We start from the raw sequence: 13095 nt of genomic DNA on the forward strand, positions 1-13095 counted from the left end.
ACGCATCGGAATGGACATTTCCGAACAATGTGTGGCCCGTTTTAAGAGCAACCAACAAGATTTTCTGCACCGATTTGTGACAACAGATGTAACTTACGTTCACTACTACAGGGTTCGTCCGGAAAATAAGTGTACTGACTCCTGGGCTGGGCGCGCCGCTCCAGGCGCGCCCAGCACCGCTCTGACGGGCTGCGATTGGAGGGGGGTATGTTGGCAAGCGACGCTGAAAAAGGCAGTCGGCTCTGAGCTGTGGTGTAGTGAGGAGCTCTGTTAACGCGAACCTCCACGCTCGACCCACGTCACGGAACGCGATGCCGAAGTTTTTGGATTCCATCAAATTTGCGGTAAAGCTTGGGAAATCGTCTACCGAAACTGTCGGGATGATTAACCAGGCTTACGGGGAGTCAGCCATGTCCAGAAACATGATCTTTCGGTGGCACAAGATGTTCGTGGAGGGCAGAGAAGAGGTCGACGACGTGTCTTCGAGAGGTTCCCGATGATGCCTTCGCGGGAGCGTTCCAGGAATGGGAACGCCGCTGGAACAAGTGTATCGACTCACAAGGGTCCTATTTTGAGGAATATTAGCTCAAGATATGTACAAGTGTAATAAATTTTTTTCCTGAGCTCATTACACTTATTTTCCGGACGAACCCTGTATATATCAGGGACGAAATATTAGTAAAAGCAATATAAACATGTTGATTCACCACCACCAAAGAAAGTAAACTCAATACGGTCGGCCGGTCAAACTATGGCTCCAGTTTTCTAGATGCGAAATAGATTCTGCCGATAGATTATCTTCTCACTTGTCAAGCAATTGTTGAAAAATACTACGCCAACCTCCTGAACCAACTATAGCTAAAGGTATACGAAAAAAAGACCAGGTTTGGCAAGAAATAAAGTCATCCTTCTTGAAGAGAATGCACGCCCGCACACAAGTGTCGTTATCATGGCAAAAATACGTGAACTGAGATACGAATTCTTTCCACACCCACCTAAATCACCGGATTTGGCACAATCAGACCTCCGCTTCTTCCTCAAGCTCAAAATGTTTCTCGGTGGACGGAGATTCTCTTCAAGCAAAGAACTAACGGGTAGATAGAAGCAGTAGACGGGTATTTTGCCGGCCTGAAGGAATCATATTCTCGAGATGGTATCAAGACATTGAAACATCCCTGGTCCAGGCATATTAGTGCACCGGGAGATTACATTGAAAAATAAAAAAAATGTTTTCCATGGTAAGTCATTTATTTATATTCCATTCTGAAAACTTTTCAAAACACCATCGTATAGAGAACTTCCCAGAAAAAAATAATATGAATTTACGGCTCTGTATAAAAATCCTACCTGGATTATTAAATTAGCCTCCATAACTCACCAGATGGTGGATGCACGTTAAGTTTCAAGATTGAAACAACCAATGCCAAAAAAGACGAAAGATTTTCGGAGAAAAGAAGTTTTTCGAAGAAAGTTTCGGAGAAATATACTCTACGGTCGGTAAATGCCACAAATTAATAGGATAGGCAGTTTCTCTTTCTTCCTCTGCTCTGTCATGCTAATACCCAACACATTCCAGGAAACGGAAAGAGCATAGTTGAACTTAAGATGCTAGGTTGCGTCTAGAATTCCAATGTTGGACGCTCCGCTCCGTATGTAATCTTTTTTCTGATTCGGACACCCTTTCCAAAGAGATTTAATAAAAAGTAATATTTAAACCATCAGTCGCCACTAACAACAACTCTGCAACAAAAGCCGCAAACTTGGTAGAGGGTAAATTTCTTCGTAATATTTAAATGATTAGAACAAAAACATTCAAATGGTAATTACGTTTAGAGCTTCCATAACAGAGTAATATGGAGAAGTCATTGATGGATATATGCAGGGCTCTGCGGCCAAAACTAGGCACAAATACAGAATAAAAAAAATAATGGCCATAAGTTTTCCTTTGTGACTCGCAAGGAACTGAGCATAAAAACAAATATATAGGCAGACTAATTGCAGGAAATAAATTATATTAATTTTTAATACGGTTTATGAGCATAAAAATAAATAATACAAGTATTCCATATATATATATATATATATATATATATATATATATATATATATATATATATATATATATATATATGTATATATATATATACATATATATATATATATATAAAAAACACAGATGTAGATTTTTAGAATATAGAGACACAACGAAAGGACACTCACAATTTGTTATTTTACGTTTCGACAGCACGGCTGTCGTCTTCAGAATCTGATTCTGAAGACGACAGCCGTGCTGTCGAAACGTAAAATAACAAATTGTGAGTGTCCTTTCGTTGTGTCTCTATATTCTAAAAATCTACATCTGTGTTTTTTATATATTTGTGTGTCGCCGAAGAGCGTTCCATTTCGAAGATATTTATATATATATATATATATATATATATATATATATATATATATATATATATATATATAAACTTCGATTTATGCATAAAAATACAGAGAAAGGGCACCCAAATGCATGTATCTATAGAGTTGACGTTTTGACGGCGCGGCCGTCACCATCATAATCGAGTTTTTATATATTCGTGCCGTCGTTGAAGAGCGTTCGTTTTCGAAGATATGTACGTGCGTGCGTGCGTGTGTGTGTGTGTTTAATGAAGAATTCGTGAACCCTCGAGCAGGGGCTGGCAGTGATCCGTACACTGTAGCGACCCGCAGATATCTCAGGTGGATCTCGTTGATTTTCCAATGCCTTCCCCCACCATTCCAGCGACAAATCGCCTCACTTGAGCAGTCCGCGTCGGCGGGAAAATATCATTCTCCTTATTTTTGGGTCAAACACTTTATGCATTGAAATAAAGGTAAATGAACGACAAACGCACCTTAAGGACATTGAGCATAATTCTGACGTAAGTTTCTCAATGTCACATGACATACAAGAAGGGGAATGCAACTCGGCGCCAGGAGCTGCCTCGCCGGTAACAGTCCTCATTAACCATGTTGCGGGTGTCCGTGATGTGGGTTGCCTACGTGCAGGCAAATGTATGTGGCGTGCTGCATAACGCCAGGATAAATAAAACACGCTTCGGTCATTCTCTATCACACGTTATGGTGTAAATTATTCCCCCAATCGAATCAGCTCTCTACTACGATGCTTATCATTAATAAAATCATTTATTTCTCCGCATATTGTGAGACTAAGACCAATTTAGTAAAAAAAATAAAGCAGTTTTATCCTTTTCTTACATCTCACATCACGTAAAATATATACAGTAATGATATCTCTGGAGCACTTCCACTGCGAGACAAATGCTTAAATATTTGGTGACTAAATTCAATGTTTCATGTTTCCTCATTCAATGACGCATATTGACGGACGATATTCACTCGTATAAATCATCGTCTCCGAAAGATTACATTATGTTAACGTAAATCAGAGTCGATTATAGTCCGATGTAGTGTTAATGCATGAGGGCTACAAGTTCGCATAATCTTAAATGCGATGATGAATATGCAGATATTTCTCTTCTCAATGGTTTAGTGCCACCCTTTTTGAGAAGCTCATGCTGAAACTCCCGGTAGACATGTTTTCGGTGGGCAGAAACACAACCATTCTTGGAAAAAAAATGTGATAAAATCTATGTTATATCTAAACGCAAACATTTAAGAACTACACGATCATTTGAAAGTACCTCTGTTAACCGCCATTGTTAATTACTGCCAGTGAGCGTAGTTGGAGGTGAAGTAAATCCATAAGCTCACCTTCTTAGCGCGTGATTATAAAAGAATGAAACGGATTTTCGAGTGCGAAGAGAAACGTGTGTCAACGGAAAATTGCCGATCCAATAAGAAATACCACATGGAAGCGCGTAGAGACAAATTCCATTCCTTTTAAGACAAATTGACGATTAAATACCTTTAATTATTGCAAATCAAACGTTATTATTTGCTGCAGTCCTACTAATGGAATTAATCATGCACCCCTTGATTTAATTCTTAATATAGTTCCTCTAATAGCACTACAATAAACACGGAGAATAAATTTATTCAATTTGTTGTGGTTAACAATTCAGATGAAATTATTTTGAGCAAAATAATTGCGATTTCTGAACCGAAAAGTAGATTGGAAGATTACAACAATTAGGAAATATTTTAGTGAAAACGACCAAAAATCCTCTCGGGTAACCGCGGAAATGGTAAAGTTTTAACTGAGTGTAAATGATCACAGAGGAAGAGATCCTAATGAAAACCTTGAATATTTTTGAATCGCAATTTATTAAATACTAAAGATCTACGAGACCTAAGATCTCTGAAACGCAAAATTAACTATATTCTGATAAATGATAGAAGACTATTTTTTTCGAGATTGTTAATGTCGTAGGCATCTTGATTGAGTGGGTACAGATATAATGCACTAAAATTAAGGCATTAGAAAGTCATCTGAAATATGAGTGCCTGTATTTCGCACAGTTTGCTAAATATGAAATAGTTTGACATATTCCAAGGTCGATTAGGAGTTTTTTCAGCAAAATCTACAGGATAAATGCTAGCAGAAGAAGAGGTATCGTTTCATTTCCGTGGATGGGACAGGGATGCACCTTTACACTCGTTAAAAGCACGATATAGTCCAAGCAATGGGTTACCAACGGAAAGTTTGAAACAAACAGTGACTCACATATATCCGTTCCTTCAGTTAAGATATAATGGTGATTGTTTTTTTAGGATATGCAACGAACACTCTCCATTATTACTTGAAAGAGGGTCTCTTAATACGTATCCATACGGCATATCGTCTTCAAACCATTTCAAACGTATGCCGTAAAAAATTCCAAGATGGGCCCACATACACGTCTTTTTCCATCACGACATGGCACTCACTCCTTTGGAGTCGTGACAGCAAAATTGACTATTTCACATATTGCAAATTGTTACCCGTTCCTCGAATCCCCAGAGTCACCCCATTTAGATCAACTCTCAAATACGAAGGAATGGCTGAAGGAAAGAGCATTTAATTTAATTGGCACATGGAATTGTTCTGGACCAAAATGGTTGAAGTGGTTGGGAAGTAAGGAAAAGATTCGCATTCCGCAAAGAAGTATTCAGTCGAAGGAAGGAATTTATGACAGAGACGCTGAGTGAGGAGGATACGGAACGGCTTGTCAAAATTTTACCATAGAACATGGTTTTTTGTGGCGCGGAAATATGGCCGTTGAAGCAAGATGAGGGCGTAGCGGGGATTCTTAGATTTAGGAAGAGCGGGATGTAATCGCACGGTGTCCCTATACCGTGCGATTGAGGATTCAGGTTATAATTTAATAATAAGAATAATTGCAGTAATATCACGAGAGAGGAAAGTAAGGTTGTTAAAATAGAATAAAAAATGGGCACATACCAAAAAAAGGTTTCAAAATCCGCAAATGAAACCATGTGAAAGATGAATAGAAAAACAAAAGATAGCCAAGAATTAGAGACAATGAATTTAACAAAATAGATATTGGAAGGAAATGGAATAATTTATCTGCAAAAATTAGAAATAAATATGTGGGAAGAACTGAATAATAAATTGCGTCAGAAAACTAAAAGCGTAGAAGAATCGCGGTAAGAGATGAAGTGTAATGGTATAGGCGAATTCACGAGAGAAAGTTGAAATTGGTTCGCTGGAAAGGAAAATAACTGAAATGAAAGGATATTCCGTTCACATTATCAAAGTTAATCGCCAAAAATACTGACTGAAATAGAAAAGACAAAAGAGGGATGGAAGGTAAAGCAATAAGCCAACAGTATATGAGTATCAAACTCATTATGGCAGCCACACATTAAAAGAATTAGAAATGGATGATAATACAATTCTAATGATACAGAATGATACCTCTTAGATTTCGAGGAGGCGTTTGATAGTGTGAACTTGGTAGAATGAACGAATGAATTGTGGGGAATAGCACTAGATTGTAGAGATAGGAGACTCATCCGTCACCTGTAAAATGTTTCAGGCTGCTCAGTGCGGATGGACGGTCGGGAGAGGCAGTGCTAAGCAGGAGAGTAGAGAGGGATGCCCATGTTTACCAGTACTTTTCAAAAGACGCCGGGAGGTGAAGGAAAGGGGATGTGCTGTAGGTATGAAAGCAGGTGAGAAATTCATTTATTCGTTAAGGTTAGCGAGTGATCAGGCTTAGTTTTTCAGTCAGCCAAGTGGTTATAAATTTTGATAAGCTTAATGGAAATACAGTGGAATCAATATAAGATAGGAGATAAACAAAACAAAGCCTTGCACAATTTTCGAGAGAGAGGAAACTATTTAAAATATTATAATAGTAGCTAAAAAACAGAGAAGGAGGAAAAGTGTACCTTTCTCGGAAATGTTTTGGAAAAAAATGGTCAAATTAGAAGGACATCAGATGAATGCTTGATTTCCCTCTTTATATTTCCTTCTACTTAACTCCATTTTTGCGTTCCTCCACTTCCGTCTCTCGTCTATTTTTCGAATATCTCGTCTGTAATCAATGATTGTCTCGCCCTTTTTCCTATTTGCATTACCTTTAGAGTCGATATCCTTTTTTTAATATGTTGCCAATTTTCATTTATTGTTACCAAGCTCCTTGGCTTCACTCATAATTTATCTTACGTACAGCGATACGTGTATCGGTAATTGACTTATTTTTGATTTATAGCATTTTAGTTATTGTTTTTAAAAACTGATTTTACCAAACACAAACACAGATAGATGGAGATGAATAGAGGAAAATGTGTTATTCGGTGAACCTTTTCGCAAACCTTTCTACGATTCTAATCGCGAAAAAGATCAGTCGTGGATACCGAGGGGAGACGCCGATGTGGGGGGAGGGGAATGGGGAGGGAGGGGAGGGAACAGTGCGGTTGGCGGGGGGTGTGGAGGGGGGGGAAAGTGGACGATCGGGTTATAAACATTCCAGCGCCGACAATTGGAGCAATGGGATGATGTCAACAGGTGGGTGTGCCATCGCCAGAGAAGAGCACCACGGATCAACATTTTGAAAATAAAACGAGAGAGATAGAGAGGGAGAGAGAGAGCGAGGGAGACATTGATTCGCTTTCTTCTTTTTTTTAAAAACAAACTGCAAAACATTTCCGGCCTCGCAACAGGTGGGCCTCCCTCCCTCCCCACCCCCTTCTCCTCCACCCACCTCCCCCTCCCTCATCCCCTTCCATCCCTCCCTCCCCCCTCCCTTCAATCCCCCGGCTGCACGCGGCGACTGCAGCGCCGGTCGAGCGGAAACAACAACATCCGCCACGTGACGTCACTGTCACCAGCTTTCCACCCCTCCCCCTTCCCCGATTTTTCACTCCTCCCTCTTTCCCCGTTGCCAGGATGATGGGAGGGGGAAAAACACCCGGGAAAGGGAATCCGGGTGAGTTGTTTTTTTTTCGTTTCCTCTTTCATCTATTTTCGTGCTTTCTTCTTTTGTTTTCGGGGATACGACGAGTGGGGGGGGGTGCGTGCGTCTCGTCTCCCTCCCATTCACCCGCACCAACACACACACGCACGAGAGTGAGAGAGAGGGGGGGGGCGTGGATATGTATTTTTTACACATCTCCTCACACGTCGCAGTGAGCTCCCTCCCCTCCCCATCCGATCCAATGACATCCATCCTCTGTCGCCTCCCCCTCGCGGCATCGCCACCTCCCTCGGCCGAGGTCAGTTCCCGCTCCCACCCCTCCGTCACCGAGGCGCGAGGTGGAGTGGGGACTGCCCCAGAAAGAATTATTCGGCCGCCGTCAATTGGATGCGTATTCCAATCCCATCTTTTCATTTAAAAAAATAAATTCAAAATACGTTTCCCTATAATATTATTTTGTGTATCGAATTCGGTCGTGAATTGGAATCCCTTCGTGGTCACATATGGCATACGCCGAAGGGAACAGTGACTCTCTCTCACTGGAAATAAATCTTTAAGGCAGTGGACTGTAATGCTACCTCTATTAATGTTGGCAAAAAAGTGTTCCGTGCCTGCGATGGGGTCAGCACTATGTTGCCACCGATGGTGCGGAATGAATTCCATCGGAAATAAATACATGCTCCGGGAGTCTCGACTGCGACGAATGAAGATTTAAAGGACCGAGTTAGAATGCTTGGGAGTCACGCCTATAATGAGACAAATCATAGCGAAAGCATGTTAGGAACATGGCGGAGGTGAGCTAAGAAAACAAGGCTTAATTTGACATTTTACAGGAAAATATTTATCTGATAATGCAGCGGGAAGGTGTCGATTTGCTTTGGTCGGGACATACTTTTAGAAAGCGTCGATTGCTTGAGGTTATTCGCAGAAGGGGTCCATATTAAAATTGAATCGGGCGTATACAAAAGATGCTCATTCCGTAAAAAAATCATTGTAACCGAACAGAGAGCGTCAGGTGATTGCCACAACGTCCATGAATGCAAGATCATGGAAGCTTATATGTATCTAAGATCATTTAACCGGCATGAATAACTAAATTAACGCATATCTATGAAATTTAATGTTGGCACAAACTTCTTACTCGGTATTAATTTAGCGCCACATTACATGGTGTACATTACATTTTCCTTTCCTTCATTATAAGCAGCAAGGCATGCAGTCATTGAACTATTTAATTTAATTGCCTTTCTTGTTACCAAGAGATCATCTATCATGCTTAGAGAAGTGTATCTCATTTAGGTACCGCGGTGTACATACTAGTGAGAAAGAAGTGGTAAGAAGAATTATGCTAGGCAAAGAGGCTTTCACAAGGAGGAGGGAGTTGATGACAGGGACTTTGAGTAAGGATGTTAAGAAAATACTCGTAAAAACTTTGATATGGAGCGTAGCTATGTACGGCGTGGAAACGTGGTCATTGAAGCAGGAGGATAGGCGTAGACTGGAGGCTATTATAGATATAATGTGGGTGTGGAGAAGAATGGAGAAGGTGAAATGGACCGAAAGAAGGAAAACAAATGAGGAAGTACTTGGTATGGTGGGCGAAGAGAGGGGTTTGTTGGGAGCAATCCTATGGAGGCAGGAAAAGTGGATGAAGGGGGTGTTGACCGGCAGTGGGATGTTGAAGACTGTAATAGGGGGGGGGAATGTTAGGAAAACGAGGAAAGGGAAGGAACAGGATAGGGATGTTGGACGGGATGAAGGGAGGAAGAAAGTACTCAGAGATGAAGAGGGACCTGATATAGAGTAGGATGATGGATTTTGTGTTTTGTTAGGAGTAATAAAATGTTTGTTTGGTAGTTTTATCCATCCAAAAACCTACCTTAGCCGGTAGATTACCTTAAAAAAAAAAATATATATATATATATATATATATATATATATAAATATATGTATATATTTATATATATATATTTGTAACAATATTTACAACAAATATTATAATAGTTCTATAATGATGCTGCATGTCTAGCGCTGAATCACTCCCTGCCACACACTCCCTCGGTAGCTTGCACGGTACTATGAAGATGAAGCCTTTACTGGCTAAATGAAGATGATGCTGAGATTGGACGAAAATGGATCAGTTTAGAAACGATAGTTTTTGTCTTGGCCTTTTACTGCTTCAGAATCTCATTATCTAATTTTTTTACGATTAACACTCATCGCATAATCAATGGCACTAAATTTGCAACGCACCAAACAATTATTTTAACCCTTTATATGGCTATCTGACCAACACCTGATCATCCTTTAATTGTCTATATGGGTGCAAAGAGTTTCCTCCTAACTATCACGCCAGTTTAAAGCCCTTCCTAAAAAAATTCATCGTTTTCACTTTGCGTATACGTACTCGTTTGCTTAATGATTCCAACAGACCCCCCTACCTAGCACTGTCCATTCTGATTCCATTCCCTATTCGCACTTGCGCAGCCTGACACAGGAACAGGTTCTAGATATCGGTCTTTCTCTCCAGCCTAATCTCATTTTTGACAGAATGACCATTGAGTTGTAATCAGTTAACCCCATCAATCGCCTTCTCAAAATCAAAATAGCATACGAATTGCTTAGTAAGCTTCGCTGACTGTAATTTATGTTTCTTTCCACTGGTAGCTTCATTTTTACCTATGGCATCCAGCGATCCTATTCCCTCTTTGAATCAAAACTGATGCGTACCTAAGAAATGATTTCCTACGATCTTCATCCTTTTGCTAATTGTCCTAGGTAATACTCGTACCTTTCCCAAGTGAGAATCCCAATTTGTCAAGTTGTGGTTGAAGCAATCGTCTTTCCTCCCCCACCATGGCAAGCACCTTCTCCCTCTTTCGTTTGCCTTTCTGTCCACTTGACCTTCTCATTCCTCTCCCGAATGCCACATGTCAAAAGCCCCCAATCCAATCCTATCATCATGCTTTAATGACCATGTTTCCGCGCTATTTACAAAACCGTATAAAACCACGCTCCATAGCAAAATTTAGAGCGGGCTGATTCCGTCGCCGGGTTACTCTCCACCCTCCCATCATCCCCTAAATATCCTACTGCTACCAAACTACCCCCCTAGCCCAATGGTGCCAATGAGCGGTGAGAGGGTTGTTGAGATAAATTCAAAGAGGAATATGGGAATTGAATTGTTTGGTAGGGGTAGTTATTTTAGGGGAGGCGACCGACAGGTGAGGTGATTGCGCCATTAGGGATGGATGGGAAAAGAGGAAAGGTGGAGGGAAACCCGGCATCGGCACTAGTTTACTCTTATTTACGAAAGGAGCCCAGGGTTCAGCAGTTTAACGTCCCATCCGACGGACGGTGTGGAGTAGGGATCGGGATTTCATTGAAAAAAAGCCTTCTCCAGGATCGAACCCGGGGCACCTGGGTAGGAAGCCAGCACATTTGTCCCCGCACCATCCGACCCCTATGAGAATGGATGTAAGGTTCTTTGAGGGGTGGCATGGATTGCTGGAGGCTGCACTGCAGGACGTGGGGGGGGGGGAAGGAATTGAAGAGAATTGCTGGAAGGAATGAAGGGAGCCAGCAGGGAGTTGTGAAGTTAAAGGGTTTACTTTAACGCGTAGTGTTGGGTTATTCAAGGTGAACTCACGTCGACATCTGCGCGTGGGATATGAGGGGTTGCGACATTTCCGCCTTTCGAACGATATCGCCGGCGGATTTGATGGCATTCGTGTGCTGGGGTGTGCGGAGGGGATTCGGGGGGGGGGGGAGGAGAGAGAGGGAGGGGAAGAGGAGAGAGAGGGGGAGGGCCACCGAGAGGAGGGAAGAGCGAGCGAAGGAAATAAAACTGTGCGTGCGTGTGAGATGGAGAGGGGAGCATGGAGTGTGTGGGAGGATGGAAGGCGGATGACAGGGGACCGGGATCGGAGGACCGACCGGCGGGAGGAGGGGGGACGGGAGATCGATCGAAAGCGGACTGCAGTCACGTCAAGAGAGCTCGTAATGGATTCAACTCAAACACCGACTTCTGTTCGGCCCGTTTGATTTTTACTTAATACTTTGCTTCCAATCTCCTTGTTTTTTACATTTAATTCTTCTCATGTTCTCATAGATTCGTACCTCACCACCCTTTTATTATTTTTGTGAATAGAGTTTACGTATTTAAAATATCGCTGTTTCCTTTTGTTTATTCATATATCCTAAATACCAATTAAAACTCAAAGTAAGATTGGCTCGATAGGCTAAGATATCGACCTAAACTTAATCTCTCTAGGCACGGCGTGTGTAATTCAAATGTATATTCAAGGTCTCAATAATGTTCATATAGGTAGATATTGCTATAGACATGGAGAGTTGGCTATCTGATTATACATACGAGGGTCATCCGGAAAGTAGTACCCGTTCGTGAAATAAAGACACAAAAGTAAATATTAACAAACATAAAAAATTTTATTTGAAAGAGGATACTTTAAACTACTTCTCAACATAATCTCCAAGCAAATTAAGGCATTTGTCATAACGTGTGACAAGTTTCTGTATTCCTGCTGCATAGTCCTTCGCCGCCAGCTCATTGAGATACGCGAGGGACCCATCTTGCACAAATTTTTGCATAATGCAGATGGTGTTTAACAATTTCATGAACAATTGTTCGAGAAACATTGGGAAAATGCTCACAGATGTCATCAATTGTGACGCGCCGATCGTTCCTCACGAATTCGTCAACTGAGCTCACCAGTTGGTCTGTAATGACAGACGGTCTCTCCGAACGCTCATCGTCGTGTGTGTTCCCCCTCCCCATGTTGAAGTTGCGACACCACCGCCGAACAGACGACTCGTCCATTACATTGTCTCCATACACCTCCTTTAATTGGCGATGAATATCACATGGGCGAACGTTTCTTGCATTGAGGAATTTAATCACTGCCCTCACTTCACAACTGGCGGCGTTCTCAATTTTTTTAAACATTGTAAACAATCACAGAAACAACACAGGCAATGCTAGCGTCACGCAACTTGGCTCAGAGAAGGCAGAGCAGCCACTGAAGCTATCTGACCTCGTCCAGCGGCTACTCGCGTCGTCAGCACTTCATGCGGCACGAACGGGTACTACTTTCAGGATGACCCTCGTATAAACGCACGCGCGAAATTTTCCAAGTTGATTGCACCGTTTACCGAAGCGATAGACCTGAGCTGAGTGTTTGTGACAGTGAAAATAATTTTAGACGCCACACAAAGCGTGTTTGATAAGAACAACATTAAAAGTGTGCCCTATTGCGATCAAATCGACCTAGCGTTGATTCAGACTGCTTCTCGAGGCCTCTAGACTCGGAAGTGTTAATGCTACACAACAAAAGACGAACATATATATCAACTTACCCGTAAAAATAACATCAGCATCACCAGGCTTGGCGAATAAATTTAATCTTCTTGGTACAGATTGGGACAGCAATAGCGGTAAAACACTGATTCATTTATAGGCTTGTTCATTAAAAAAACACTCAGCGTACACTAAGTGCAGCTAATTGCAAAAGAAGAAAGGTTTCTGGATTGCTTGTTTAATGCCACCCACGATGATGAAAAATAGGGATTGACCTAGGGGCGGGGGCGAAGTAGAAAGGGGCAAGACTGTTGGCCTAGGTGGATGACCTCCTAAAGATACTGGCGACGAGAACCAAACATCTCCAGGAACCAACTGCACGCCCTACGCTGCCTGCAGAAAAAC

This window comes from Hetaerina americana, unplaced genomic scaffold (genome assembly GCF_022747635.1).
Source record: "Hetaerina americana unplaced genomic scaffold, ioHetAmer1.1.p SCAF_7, whole genome shotgun sequence".
Lineage (NCBI taxonomy): Eukaryota > Metazoa > Arthropoda > Insecta > Odonata > Calopterygidae > Hetaerina > Hetaerina americana.